Here is a 12,607-nt window from a genome sequence, read left to right on the forward strand (position 1 = left end):
TCTGATGGCCCTGACCCCTATCCACACCCCCGCCCCCTGATCACCACCCCAAACTTCCCTGCCCTCTATCCAACCCCCGCTGCTGCTGCCCCCTTACCGTGCTGGCTGGAGCCGGGCCACGCTACCGCCACTGCACAGCACAGAGCACTGGGTCAGGCGAGGCTCTGCAGCTGTGCTGCCCCAGGAGCTCCCAGCCCTGCCACCCAGATCATTGCGCCAGCGGCGGGGAGAACTAAGGCTGTGGGGGAGGGAGAACAGCAGGGGAGGGACTGGGGGTGAGCCTCCAGGGCCAGGAGCCAGGCAGGAGGGTCCCATGGGCTATAGTTTGCCCCCTCTGCTTTAAAGAAACATCTGCTACCGGGGCTGCCTATTGCCCCTGGGTGAAGAACACCAACCCCTGCTGCCTACTTCTTTTAGATTTCTATAGTTATTACTTAATTGTCTGATGGTAATTATTTTTTTTCTTCCCCTGCCCCTTTTTAATGGGGATTGGGAATGTAACAGGGTGGGGCTAAGACAGCCCTGATTATAAAATGAGCCGTAGCTGAGGGGAATCAGGTGATTCTGGTATAAAAGGCAGCAGGAAGCTGTAGAGAGGGGTGTCATCAAGAAAAGTAGTTGAGATTGCTAGAGGAGGCCTGGTGGTAACCTAGGGATGCCTAGGAAACAGGAGAATGTGAGTATGTCTACACTGTGTTTTAAAACCTGCAGCAGAGAGTCTCAGAGCCTGGGGCTAGAGACTAGGGCTTGCACTCTGTGGAATTAAAACAGCAGAATAGATGATGCAGCTTGGGCTCTGAAACCCACTCCTTTCCCCCAGGCTTCAGAGCCTAAGCCTGAATGTCTATACTGCTGTTCTGAGCACTACAGCATGAGCCCTGAGTCTGTACAGTGAGGCCCTAAGGGTATGTCTATACTGCAATTAAAAACCTGCAGCTGGCCTGTGTCTGCTGACTCAGGCTCATGGGGCTCAGGCTGAGGGGTGGTTTAATTGCTGTGTAGACATTCAGGCTTGGCCGGGAGCCCAAGTTCTGGGACCCTTTGCCAGAGCCCATGCCTGAATGTCTATACTACAGTTAAACAGCCCTTTAGTCCAAGCCCTGCATCAGCTAATAGTTTAGCTGCAAGTGTTTAATTGCAGTGTTGACAACCTGTGGCAGTGAGTCTCCGGGTTTAAGACCTGGTATATCTATATCCTGTGTGGACATGGAACTGATGGAAAGCTTCATTTGTTTTGGGACGTTAGAGCTCAGTTTTTGACAAACTGTTGCCAGGCTGGCAAAGAGTGAATTAAAGGATTTTGGACTGGAAGGAAGTGAGTTTTTAAAGGGGCCCTGCTGAAGGGGCAATAAAGGCAGGTGGCAGCCACTATATGACAGGAATGTTAGTGGGTTTCATTTTACTTATTTAATTTCTGACACTTGTGGTGGCTTTACAAGGAATTAGACAAAAGTAAGGAAGGGAATAGCGAGTTTAGATTTTTGTATTTATTTTTATAGTTGAACTTGCAATACTGCAGTATCACAGGGTGCTCCACTCACTGCTTATCTGGTGCCTCCTCCTGGTCACTCTGGGGATTAACTCTTTGAGATTGATGCCCCTTCCTATGGTCACATGCTGTCACCCCATCTCTCACTCTGGTCTGCAACTCCTCTCTTGTGACAGGAACCACAGCATCCTCTTTAACTCAGTCCTCTGGCTAGGTCACTCAGAGTTCCCCTTCTGGATTAAAGTCCTTAAATTCCCTGTCAGTCCCACAGTGACCCAGAGTTGCTTCCCATTCACTGCCCCTGACAACGTATGCCATGCCCTTGGTAGCTGGTAGGGGAACCTGGGCCCACTCACTACTTCAAGGACCTGTACCCAGCAGTTCTGGGCTTTCCTCTCTCAGCCTTCACTGCTCCTTCTCTGGACTGTTTCCTGCCCCCCAGGTGTACTAGTTCCAAACCCTCTTCCCAGGGAGTGACCGCTGCTCTCTGTTGCCAGCTTCCTGGCTGTATAGGCCCCACTTCTTCTTTCCCAGCTAAGTTTGCTTGCAATCAATTCCTTCTCCCTGGCTCTTCCTCCAGGTGCAGCCTGTGGAGTTAATAGGCCTACCTGGCCACCTTGACCACCTCCAGTCCTGTGTGGGGTGGACACCCCATCACATGCAGTCACTTGGCTTAGTTGGAATACTTGGCTTTGAGTCCTTGGTTTTGTAATGCCTCCCAAACAGAGAGACAAACCTAAGAAAAGAACAATGGTCCCATGGTTAGGGTGTTTGCCAAGCTGTCTCAAGTCCCAGGCTCAGTTTCCTTCTCTGCCATGAACTTCCAGTGTGACCTGGGGCAAGTCAGTTTCTATGTGCCTCTATTCCCCATCTGTAAAATGGGGATAACTGCACTTCCATACCTCACAGGGGAGGATAAATGCATTAAAGATTGTGAGGTGCTCTGATACTGTGGAAATGGGGGCCATATAAGTACCTTAGATAGAAGGTTCTCTCTAGACCAAGAGTCTATGGATAGACTTATGTCTTTTGCACACTTCTTGTCATAGTCTCTCTTAGGAGTTTCAGCTCTAGAAACCGGAAGATAGGTGTGGAAGGAACAGGATACCCCCGGAAACCAGCTGGAGGAGTAAAAAGATACTTGTGAAAAGGGGGACCATCATGTCATGGAAGACAGAGGCAGCACCGTGGTGGAAGGGCCAGACTATGGGGGAAATTAGAGGATAATAGTACAATGAGGGAAGGGGCAGCTTATGGGGGATGAGGACAGCAAATTAAGTAGGGATATATAAGGGAATAGCATAGAGGAAAAAGAGGGTACACCTGGAGCGGAGGCATGTAGGGGGCAGTAGCCACCTATATTAGGAAAGTTGGGAGTTCTGAGAGCTATAACCCCTAACTTGGACCTCACTGGCAAGATGCAGAGATTTCCAGGGGGAAGAGGCACCTTACCTTCTCTGCTGGGCTAAGGGGCAGGGAGCAGCTACTCATAATAGGGAGGCTGGGTGGTGGTGGTCAGGAATTTTACCTGCTACACATGCTGAGAGACCAGACATTGATTGGCTGCCCTTTCCCAACAAGCAGGGGAATGGGAAAAGCAGCCGATCAGGTGGCAATGTTTCCATAGACCCACAGAAGTGTCTGAAAACCTATAGTCTACAGATGTGCCAGGTCTCGGAGTGCGTATGGATGCCTCTGACCACACAGAAGGATGACAACAGCAGGAAAGTAAACTCCTATTTTGTCTCCTTGGGGAAGAAGGCAGAGAGGTCTACAACCACTGCCTCACAGCCATCCTGGGAGGCCTGGGGAACTATTGCTCCCCAAAGCAAAACAAAATTGTGGCATGACACACTTTTTTCACTAAAGACTAATCCAAAGGACAGAGGATAGACCACTCTGTTATTGATTTATGCACACTGGTTGCTACATGCAATTTTGTGGACTTGACAGGCTCTCTAATTTAGGATAGGCTAGCATGTGGCACTTGAGATTACCACCTGCAGAAGCAGCTGCTCGAGGAGGGCGATTTCACATTAGATTCATACATAGACATGGGGCTTGCAGCAGAAGACTAGAGTAAAAGGATCAAAACTCTAGGATGCACAATGCTGCAAGAACTACATGCAGTGAGACAATAGCCAAGGAGAATAGGTATCCAGGGTTCCATCCTTTTTTCTGTAGGAGACTGAATGAGCAAGTAAAGGAGAAGAGCCCCCCACCCCCATCAGGACAGCATTGCGAGGAATGTGGCAAGCTGAACCATTGTAGCGGGGTGTACAAGAGCAGAGGAAAAGGAATCTCAAAATATTCAGTCAGACTTGTATAAGAAGGGGGGATGGCACATCAGACTGGCAGGAGTGGCACCAGGGTTTTTGCTGCCCTAGGCGGCAGCGCTCCTGCTCTGAGCATTTGGCAGCAGGGGTCCTTCCGCTTCGCATTTTCAGGGCACTTCGGCGGCAGGTCCTGGAGCGAGTGAAGGACCCGCTGCCTAATTTCCACTGAGGACAGCAAAATGCCGCCCCCCCCCAAATCCTGCCGCCCCCCCCAAATCCTGCCGCCCCAGGCGACCACCTAGGGTCGCCTAGTGGAAGCGCAAGCCCTGCAGACTGGTGATATCATTACTCTCTTCTTGATTCTGAGAACATAAGTACAAGGCTGTCGGGATGGGAAAGCAGCATGTGTCAATACCAACCTCTGCAACAATGTCAAGAGGGAAATGCTGTGTGGATAGCAGGGTCTCCTGCAGTGTGATTCTTTGGGGTGAATTGGACTCAAACACATCCATTACAAACAGCAGGCACAATCTAATGTACAATAAGAGCATAAAACAGCACATAGGAAAATGTGGCCTCATAGTAACTAACCCAAAAAATAACAGATGGTACCAACTGAAGTTTGTGCTGGTGGATAGTAAGCACCACAGGTTCCTTTTGGGGAATACAGTCATGAAAGCCAGGGATTTCATAAGGGTGCAGTGTCAGATTTTTATAGCTTCAGTGAAAAAAGCAAAAAGGGAAGTTGTAGGGTCTCGGTCGTGCTCGCTCGTGCGCTCGCGCTCTCTCTCTCTCTCTCTCTCTCAAGGGACTGGGCCACAGATGGTATGGCCTAGTGGTTGCAGCTGGGCTGGGGTCAACACATCAAAGATAGCTATGAGATAGTAGTCCATGAGCAGGGGTTGGAGGAAGCACTAGAGCCGGATTCAGTAAGCAAGAGTCAGTGTAAGACTGGGGTTGGAAACTGCAGATTAGAGGTAGTATCAGACTGAAATCAGAAGGCAAGAGCAAGGTCAGAGTCAGGCTGATGTTGAAGACTGGAGATCAGACAACAAAGTGTGGTCTGGAGTCACAGCAGGCCAGAAGTATCTGTGGTTGCCCAGAGAATTTCCTGGGGCACCCTCCAGGGTTAAATAGTGCACTTGACCGTCTGAATCCCTCTGCTGTGCCTGCTAGGGTCTCTACCCATACGCAAGTGCTGGTTCCCTCACACACAACAGCTATTTCTCTATTCAGTACCATGCAAAAAATTTCCCCTTTGACATTTTTCCTGAGCTCCGTTCTTACAACATCACATAGACCGACAAAATCACATCATAATGCAATAGCAAGCATAAGCAAAAGCAGGAAGCCTCCCTCTTCTAGTGATTGTGAGTATAATACTTTTTGACATATCTTGTCATCCAATAAGGTGTTTCTTGCCATTGTCTCTTGTTTTCTTTGGCACCCATCGTGGGATGTTAATGTGTTTTTTTTTTTTTTTTTTTTTAAAGTAAATTTAGTTAATTTACTAATTTAAGTAATTTTGTATTATACCACTGTAGGTCCAGCTCTGGTGAATAGTTTCAAGCTCAGAGTGAAAATTACCTCTGTCATTTGTCTCAGATCTAGAGTCTCTAGGGACACATGAATACCAAGGAAAGTAACAGACATTTGCAACATCTAGTCTGCCTTATCAATTTTATTGACATTACCAACAAGGTTATGCTTATCCAAGCGCATATAAATCCTAAAAATATCCATGCACAAGTTATAGCTATAGTCATACTCACATCCTCCTAGGTAGTCTTATGGTCTGATGGGTCCTTCATGGACTGATCATCAACAGGTGTGCACAAGGGAGGCAAGCAGGGGCACAGGCCCTCCCAGTAATCATCTCTGCCACTGCCCCCCAGCTTCTGCCTCAGCCCACCCCTGAGTTTCCTTCCCCTGAGCCATCCTCTCTTCCCCACCGCCCCTGTTTCTGGCAGGGTGGGAGTCAGGCTGAGCATGGCTGAAGGGACATGTCTGGGGAAAGGCACTGCAGCAAGCACTCCTCCTGAGCCCCACTAGATGGCACCAGAAGCAGGGAAGCCCGGCTGGCAGCACAGCTCTGCCAGAGGTGGTGCAGGAAAGTTGGCTGAGTGCCATCCCTTCCTCGACCACAGCCTCCAGTAAGTGTTTGGAGCCCGCCTGGGGTGTGCAGAAGAGAGCTTGTGACAATGGGGAGCAGAGGCAGTGGAACCTGGGGGCACTGTGGGAATGGATGGAGAGTCCAGGAAGGTAGCGGGGCCTGGGGCACTGGATGGGAGTGGGGAGGCTGATGTTTAAAATGCCTCTTCAAAAGTAGTCACGTTTAAATCCCTGTGCATGCCCTGATCATCAACAGAGAGATGGCTCCTGCTGGAATTTTCCCCAAAGGTAACTTAATTTTCCCAATCCAAGCACCTTCTTCTATAATGTAAATCTGACTATACCTAATACCCTGTGCATGTGCGTGAAAGGGTCAACCCTCTTTTTCTTTGTCAGCCCTACTTTACTTAGACTGAATACATACTTATCCCTTTTGACTACTGATCAATCATATACAGCTGTAATCCTACAATTTAAATCTAGTCAATATACAATGATTATATATGACCTGAGATGCTAGTTAATCATAACATCACTCAATAAATGAATGATGAAATGAAGTAATTGTTTACATCAGGAAAGGGGTCTTCTGTGTAAGACTTCAGGAGAGATGCAGGGAAAATAGGATGTACTTTAGGGATTGAGGGAGCTGCAATTTGAAAGTGACAAGTGCTGATTTGCTTACAAATCTGGATTGGTCTGAGGAACTGGTGGTCTAGCTTGCAGCATGGCCTATTCACATGAAGGTGTTTTGCAGCTAGGCAGATCTTTTGATCCACTGTGAGATAGGGTGACCAGATGTCCTGATTTTATAGGGACAGTCCCGATTTTGGGGTCTTTTTCTTATATGGGCTCCTATTACCCCCCACCACCTGTCCCGATTTTTCACATTTGCTGTCTGGTCACCCTACTGTGAGAGCTGGGCATTCCTGGAATCAGTGGTCTGAATTCTGTTTGCAGTCCCTCTTTTTTTCCTTTTTTCTCCCCCCCCCCCCCCCCATGGCTTTGAGGTAGTCCTTGAGCTCCTCCTGGACATGATTTATTTGTGGGCTCTAGTCAGCACTGCTGGGTTTGGGGAGGCTATTGGCAAGGCCAGGTGGAAGTGATGGTGGAACCTGTAATTTGGGGGGGGGGGAAAGGGGGGTTTTCCCATGAAGGTGTGATCAGCATTCTTGTGTGAGAACTTGGCATAAGGAAGGAGGGAGACCCAGCTGTCATGACGATATTGCTCTAATACTTGGCTCACTCTCTCGATCTGCCCATCGGTCTGGCGGTGGTATGTAGAGGAGATAAAGCACAAATGTTCATGAACATTAGAATTTCTCACCAAAAGTGTGAGACAAACTGTGGGCCTTGGTCTGAGATGATCTGGTCTGGAAGTCCATGAAGACAAATAACATACACCATTAGGAGTTGAGCCATTGTTTCAGCAGAGGGAACAGGGAATGAGGTGTGCCATTTTGGTCTGTTGGCCTACAACAGTCAAAATCCCTGTGTGGCCATCAGTCAGGGAGTTCCATTATGAAATCCGGCATTATCAAGGCCCAAAGTCTAGGTGGGGTCTCCATTGGCACCCTAGTACTCATGGGCTTAGCACGAGGCATCTTGGTGCATTCAAACATAGTCCTGGACTTCAGCTTGCATATAGGGAAAATAGAAGAAATGGGAAGTCGTGCGGGAAGTCTTAAGGTGGCCAAAATGGCCTGCCAACAGTGTCATGGCAGAGATGGAGCATTTCTAGCTAGGGGTGCCCCAGTGAAATTAAATGCACCCATTGAGGTAGGTGATCCCATCCTGTGTGGAAGCATTGCATTTTGGTTCTGGTTCTCATTTGCTCAGGCTGTTCTGTTACCTCCTGCGCTAAAAGCTCACCCCGCAAAGCAGCTTGTATTAGATCAGTCTGAACTTAGTGTGTTGTGGCATTAAGGAAGCTGCAAGGTTTTAGAACACAGGATGGTTCTTGGTTAATCTCCTAATCTCCTCACCCCTCTTAGTAGTATTCCATCTTTGGGCGGGGGGGGGGGGGGGGGGGGGAGAGACATTGGCTTTCTCATTTCTGGTTTCCATGTGATTGGTGGTGTTGAAATAGAACCAGGAGAAGAATAATTCCTACCTGAACTGTCTTTGGTTCAAGGCTCAAGCCTTATGCAGCTATTCAAGGTTCTTATGGTCAAAAAAAAAAAAAGACTTGCACTGGGTGTTGGGATCTCTTGAGGTGAGGGTGCCACTCTTCAAAGGCTGATTTTAATCATGAGCAGTTCTTTATCTAATATTTCATAATTCTCTTTGGCAGCTGGTGAATTTTAGTAGGTGCAAGTGTGAAACACTTGCTGTGGACCATGACTCTGAGAGACAAGGCTACATTGGAGGCATCGATTTCCACTATGAATGCCTGGGCCTGATCCAGATGTACTTAAATGGGAGCTGTTCAAAAGCATGGTAAGCTTCAGGCATCCCAACAAATTTGGTGGCTTTGTGGAGGAGGTTTGTCCTGAGAAACCTGGAATGAACCATCAGTAAAAATGTGCACAACCCAGAAAGTGCTGCAACTCCCTTGGGGAACCTGTGCACTGCCCTGATGCAGATGGCCTCTACCTTCTGGGGGTCTATTTTTATGCCTTCTGAGGAAATGATATAATCCAAGAATTCTGTGAAGGACTGGTCAAAGGCACATTTTTCCAATTTGATGATCAGGCCGTGCTTTTTGTAGTCTTTCCAGGATAGAATGAACATGGTAATAATGCTTCTCAGGATTATCTGAGACCACAGGTATGGCATTGAGATATGAATATATAATGGTCCAGGATGTCTCTAAATATGTCATTCACAAAATGTTGAAAGGTCACAGGAGCATTTATCAGACCAAATGGCATAACTAAATACTTGACGTGCCCATAGCTGGCTTGAAAGGCAGTCTTCCATTTGTCTCCTGCCCTTATGCGCACTAGATTGTAAATATCCCAGAGGTCAAGTGAAAATTCTGGCAGAATGCACATGATCTAGTAACTCTGAGATTGAGGGCAGGGAGTACCTATTTTGGATTTTCACCTGGTTTAGTGCCCAATAGTCTATGCAGTGGCATAGTATTCCATCCTTTTTCTTAATGGAAAGGACTGGATCCTCTGCTGGGGAGGTGGAGTGCTGGATGAAACCCTCGACCAGGTTTTCCTGGATATATGCACAAAAGACTCTGTCTGTCCTTGCTAGGACATTACATAGATCCATCCATAAGGGACCTTCACCCTGAGTTGCAGGTCTAAAGGGCAGTCATAATTCTGGTGCAGAGGTAGTCCTGTCTGCATTCTTCTTTTCAAAAACACCCACATAAGTATTGAGATTATCAGGGAGATGGGGACTCAGGCTTGGGAGAAGGTCCTTCTGGCTAGCCACCTCCATCTGGGATTCCCCACAAGTGCTGTTGCTTCCAATCAGCTGCAGCAGCCCAGAACCAGAGGGTTGGGACTGGATGCATGCAAGCAGACCCTTCTGTAGTAGTCAGAGAGGAAACTGATTCTCTTCTCTCTCCAAGAGATTCAAAGGACATGCTACTCCAGAAGTGTGGAGAATGGATCACACTGAATTGTAGCACTCACCCAGTCACTGGAAGGACTACCTGGGGTGAAAATAATTGTGGATGATATCTTCCTTGTAGGTGAAGGGAGCAATGATATAGAGGATGAAAGAGACCATGGCAGACAATTACAAGGTTTTTTTTTATACAGTGAAGCAGGGACAAGAACATAAAACTCAGCCTAGGAAAAAAATGCATTTCAAATAGCATGAGGACATTGGACATCTGCTCACACCTGAGGGACTGAAAGCAGATCCCAGCAAGATCATGGCTGTCAGACAATCCAGTTCCAGTGGATGTGAAAGGGGTATAGTGCTTCATGAGAATAAGTTCTGTCCCCATATGGCTGCTGCAGCAGAACCTATATGTCAGCTCACAAAGTAGGCTACTGAGTGGTACTAGGCTGGTCCCAAGCTGAAACCATTTGACACACTGAAACAATAAATGGATGACCTGTCTTAAAGGACTATCAGCCAGGACAGTCACTGCCACACCCATGTGATGCATTAGAGAAAGGGGTAGGTGTCATTCTGTTGCAGGGACAGCCTCTGCTTATGCCATCAGAGCCCTGTCACAGTCTGAAGCCCAAATTGAAAGTGAGCTTCTGGCTGTGGTATTTGGAGTGGAGTGGTTCCATCGGTACACCTTTGGTCACCCACTACAAGTGCAATCAGACCACAAACCCCTAGAGACAGTCAAGGCAGAATGCATCTAAGAGATTGCAGCTCATGTTGATGCACCTCCAGAGCTACCAGGTAGAGATCAGATATTGTCCAGGATGATGATTAGTGTTAGCTGACACCCTGAGCAGGGCATATTTTACCCAGCATCAGTGAATTGGAGGAAGGGGATCCAGACATTGAATCTATTAACTTGATGCACTATCTCCTACATTCAACAGTGAAGCTGATGGAAAATCAAAGTGGCTATGGGAAAGGAAATCCAACTACAGGCAGTGAAGAGTGATGATAGCAGGGTGACTAGAAGCCAAAGCCAAATACCCCCTCAGAGCAGAATCCTATTTTCAAATTAAAGATGAGTTGAATCTGAAGGGTGGAATCTTATTTTGAGGACAGAGTTGTTGTTCCACCTCATTACATAAGGATATCCTGCAAAAAATACATGCCTCACACCTGGGTACTGACAGCTGTTTGAGAGAGGCTTGTGTGTGTGTGTGTGTGTGTGTGTGTGTTTTTGTTTGTTTTTTTGGCCAGTTATGAACACAATTCTGGTCCTTGATATAAGGGTGTGACTCATGCTAGTCACGTGGTAACCACCAGCAGAAAGAATCTGTTACCACCTGAGCTGGGGAGATGAGATTGGACATAGGAAGGACAGGGGGGATGGACACAAGGAGGCCCGCAACATATAGTGCTCCTAATGGGAGAGAGGCTAAAGGACAAACATTAGGGTGTCTATACACCAATGCCAGAAGCCTAGGTAATAAAATGGAGGAATTGGAGCTCTTGGTCCAAGAGCTGAAACCAGATATCGTAGGAATAACAGAAACGTGGTGGAATGGCAGTCACGACTGGAACACAGGTATGGAGGGGTATGTGCTGTATAGGAAAGACCGGAACAAAGGTAAAGGTGGGGGGGTGGCATTGTATGTCAATAGTGAAATAAGCTGTAAAGAAATAATAGTTGATGGATTAGACAACACAGAGTCCGTCTGGGCAATACTCACACTGGGTAATAGGACTACTAGAGCCTCTCCGGGGATAGTGCTTGGAGTGTGCTATAGACCGCCGGGGTCGACCCAGGATATGGATAAGGAACTATTTAATGTCCTTAGAGAAGTAATTACTAATAGAAACTGTGTAATTATGGGGGACTTTAACTTCCCAGATATAGATTGGGGAACAAACGCTAGTAGTAATAATAGGGCTCAGATGTTCCTAGATGTGCTTGCTGATCAATTCCTCCAGCAAGTGGTAGCTGAACCGACGAGGGGGGAGGCCATTTTAGATTTGATTCTGGTAAGTAGTGAGGACCTCGTTGAGGAAGTGGTAGTAGGGGACAATTTGGGCTCCAGTGATCATGAGCTAATTCGGTTTAAAATACATGGAAGGAGTAACAGAATTAAGTCAAAGACTAGGGTTTATAATTTTAAAAAGGCCAATTTTAACAAATTAAGGGGACTGGTAAGGGAAGTGGATTGGGCAAACGTATTAATGGATTTAAAGGCAGAAGAAGCCTGGGATTACTTTAAGTTAAAGATGCATGAGCTGTCGGAGGCCTGTATTCCAAAAAAGGGAAAAAGATTACTAAGCAAGAGATTTAGACCGAGCTGGATGAGCGACCGACTCAAAGGGGCGATTAGGAAAAAACAGAAAGCGTACAAAGAGTGGAAGAGGGGAGGGATCAGTAAGGAAATGTACCTAAGTGAAGTCAGAGAATGTAGAGATAGAGTGAGAAAGGCCAAAGGCCGTGTAGAGTTGGACCTAGCGAGGGGAATTAAAAGCAATAGTAAGAGGTTTTACAGCCACATAAATAGGAAGAAAGCAAAGAAAGAAGAAGTGGGACCGCTGAAGACTATTGCCGGAGAGGAAATTAAAGACAATCTAGGCATGGCGCAATATCTCAATGAATATTTTGCATCGGTGTTTAATGAGGCCGATGAAGGGATTAGGGATACTAGCACCACTACAGAGGGGCGTTCAGAATGGGGGATTACCGTATCCGAGGTAGAAACAAAACTTGATCACATTAATGGGGCTAAGTCGGGAGGACCGGACGATCTTCATCCGAGAATATTGAAGGAATTGGCGCGGGAAACAGCAGGCCCGTTAGCGATAATATTTAATGAATCTGTAAACTCGGGGGTGGTCCCGTTAGACTGGAGAATAGCTAATGTGGTTCCTATTTTCAAGAAAGGGAAAAAAAGTGATCCGGGTAACTACAGGCCTGTTAGTTTAACATCTGTAGTGTGCAAGGTGTTAGAGAAAATTCTGAAAGAGAAACTAGTTGAGGATCTGGAGGTTAGTGGCAATTGCGATAAATTACAACATGGTTTTACGAAGGGCAGATCATGCCAAACGAATCTGATCTCCTTCTTTGAGAAAGTAACGGATTTATTAGATAAGGGGAATGCGGTAGACCTAATATACCTGGATTTCAGTAAAGCGTTTGATACTGTACCCCATGAGGAATTATTGG

Source organism: Chrysemys picta, chromosome 5 (assembly GCF_011386835.1).
Source record: "Chrysemys picta bellii isolate R12L10 chromosome 5, ASM1138683v2, whole genome shotgun sequence".
Lineage (NCBI taxonomy): Eukaryota > Metazoa > Chordata > Testudines > Emydidae > Chrysemys > Chrysemys picta.